The following is a 2,995-nucleotide window of genomic DNA, read 5'->3' on the forward strand; positions in this document are numbered from 1 at the left end:
GCCAGCAAAGGTCTCATACTGGTATCCAACTTTCAAACATTGGTAGCCAGCTTTCAAACATTGGTAGCCAACTTTCAAACATTGGTAGCCAGCTTTCGAATAATGGTTTCCAGCTTTCGAATAATGGTTTCCAGCTTTCGAATAATGGTTTCCAGCTTTCGAATAATGGCATCCAGCTTTCGAACGCTGGCACATGCAATTAACCCACTCGCCAATGACCGGCACTGTGGATGGATGTACATACCATTCTACCTAGCAAATATTCATAATAGAGGGTGCAAAAGAATTCCAGAAAAAAGACCCGTTTATTGCTTTGAGTTACAAGAATCACGCTTTTAGCCCGCACAGGATGGTTTGTGCTACCACCAGCCACCCTGGGGAGTAAAGAAAGGGGGCCCAAGAGCATGGTGACAGAGGCTGTGGGAAAACAATTTATTTTCAAGTTTGGTGCGTGCCGATCAGGTTGGGCAAAGCATCTGGGCAAGCTGCTGCGGCACGGCTAAGGCATCCATAAAATGCTCAACGGAGCTGTCCTCCAGTGAAATGATCAGTCATATCCGAAGTAATCGTTGCACTCCACTTGCAAGAGGGCTGCTGGACTGCATTCAAACAAATTCCTCGTCCAGCTCTTGCACGATGGCCTCACGAAGCGCCAAGCCTGCAACGATCGAGATACATGATGTCATGGTAAGTTGAATTATGGCCATCACAGAACAAAAAAAATTATTAAATAACACCGAATTTTGTGAAACACAGTCATCGTGAAGACACTAGCAACATATTTTACAGGATAATTTTAAATTTATTCTTAAGAACCAGCACCACATTTGCACAAAGTGGAATTTAATTTACTAAACTTCCCTTATACCAAATGGTTTAATTTAGTCCAATGCGTCGTGTCGCACTCCCAGTAAATATATTCAATGCGAGATAAGGAAATTAATGTGATATTGAAAACAGATTAATGTATTATTTTGTTTTAATATCATAACTCGTATCTCTAAATTGCGAGCTAATTTTTTATTCAAGTAAATATGCACAGGTTGTAGCGTCTCTTCCACATGGACGTCAAAACAACATTTTTGATTAGTTTTTTTAAATAGGGTTAAAAATACGGCTTGCGATTTTTTGCGAAATACGCTGAACGCAAGGAACTCAGGGCACCTTTGTTTTACCTTAGGCGCTTCGCATGCATGCTATAATTAGATTCGAAACTGCGACTTGCAAACCACACAAAAATACTAGTCTGATAGTCCAGAGTAATGCCCTTTTTCATTGCGAGAGAACTTGGGCAAAAGCTTTAACCAGAAATTGCGGATTTTTATTGAGTCTGCAAGTGTAGAAGGCAAAAAGAAACAGTACGGAAGTATTACACATATTCTTACCAACTGGTCTGCAGTGGAAAATTAATTAAGCGGTTCTGATTTCCGTCGTGCATAAGCGGTAAAGGACCTATTCCCGAATGCATCCCATCTCAGGTCATATGAGTTCAAACCCGCTGTTAGCCAAAGTAGTGAATCTTCAGTGAGTTCATCTCACCAAAGACGAAAAATTAAATTCTCACCATTCGGCCACAATTCCACTGCGCACGACGTCAAGCAAGCCACTTCGCAATGAGAGTGGGTACACAGAAGTCGTCCTCGTGCTTTTTGGCTCGCTCTCTTTTCCTGCCGAAAAAATAAAGGCGCATGTAGTCAAAGCAACGTTTACTACAAAAACCACTAACTTCCAGACGTATATCAAGATAAAAGAGTTTTAGTACTTACAAATAAGATCTTGCAGGCGGTACGAACAGCGTCGGAGCTCTCCTAATATATGAGCGTGGCTTTTCGCGTGCACAGACTATGAACGGTGCTAGCTCGAGTGTGCATGCATTTTCGTCGTGTTGGTTGTGCACGTGGTTGGGCTCCGCCGTGGAGTCAAGAATGCCTTATTGTGATGCGTCGCGCGGTTCCAAGACGAGCAGTGGAGACGTTGGGGGGGGGGGGGGGGGGTTGGCTGGAGGGGATAGAGTCGTTTTCCTTTACACAGGTTTTGTGGTTCCGAGAAAAGTCCTCAAGCTGAAAGGTGGAGACAGGGAGATCGTGGAAGGGTGCACGAACAGCGAAGCATGTAGCTGCGCGCGAGGGAAAATAGCTTTGAGGAAGTGACAACCAAAAAGAAAAAAAAGCGCTTCGCGGGGTGGGGGGTTAGCCCGCTACCTAAAAAAAGGGCGCGGCCGGGAGAACAGGTGGGGAGATATGGGAAGACTTGAAAGAGAGAGGGAAAGGGGACAAAACACGTGAAAAGGGTTTGGAATTTTTGGAGAGAGTCACATGGCCACAGGCCGTACGGAAAGCAATACCTACAAGGAACAAGTGGATGGGAAGCGTCAAAGTATTGCTACAAAGCTGCAGCAAAAGCCCGAAAATTTTGAAGTGAAAAACTTGGAGCTTCAAGATGAATTTCGCCAAAACGACTTCAGACACTCGCGTATTTTGTGGGGCCGTATGATGTGGCTTCTGTTAGTTCAAGATAGCTTAAAATGTTACCACATAATAACAAAAATATAAAGCAAAAAAAATATCCAAGCAGAATGCGCGCTCTTTCAGTTTCATGTACCGTACATACGCCAAACAAGCTAGGTTAACATGCGTCTAACGCCAGTTGTCAGTCCATTTATTCAGTGGTCGTCGAAGAATCCTCAAATTGTTTGTTGGTGTGGAAGTTTCGCGCAAAAAAAGCAAAAACAAACAAAGGCATGTTGAATTGTGGTTCGCAACTACTTTCGATGGTTTTCATCAATAAAGGTCATGTTCGAAAGAAAAAAAAACTTGCGAGTAAATATGCAAGGACGTGAGCAAGAGCTATATTGCCCCCAATGCAAATTACGCAACAGAAGAATAAAATGGTCAAAAACAACAATTTCCAACACTACGATTTGCAGAAAAGGAAGGAAATAGCAAATCAGATAACACGGGAAAGGCGCGATCACAGGGCACGAGGTAGGGAAGCG

The 2,995-nt window shown here is 43.4% G+C and overlaps 1 long non-coding RNA gene across 1 annotated transcript; it reads right to left on the reverse strand.

The window, feature by feature from the left end:
- Positions 1-416: 416 nt before the first annotated feature.
- On the reverse strand, positions 417-1,604 carry LOC149356065 (uncharacterized). Its single transcript, XR_016289790.1, has 2 exons — positions 1,565-1,604; positions 417-658 (listed from the first exon to the last, which is right to left on the reverse strand). It is a non-coding gene; the product is annotated as an uncharacterized LOC149356065 (long non-coding RNA).
- Between the last annotated feature and the right edge of the window lie 1,391 nt (positions 1,605-2,995).

Source organism: Amblyomma mixtum, chromosome 3, assembly GCF_055824585.1.
Source record: "Amblyomma mixtum isolate Tamu chromosome 3, ASM5582458v1, whole genome shotgun sequence".
NCBI classification, from domain to species: Eukaryota; Metazoa; Arthropoda; class Arachnida; order Ixodida; family Ixodidae; genus Amblyomma; species Amblyomma mixtum.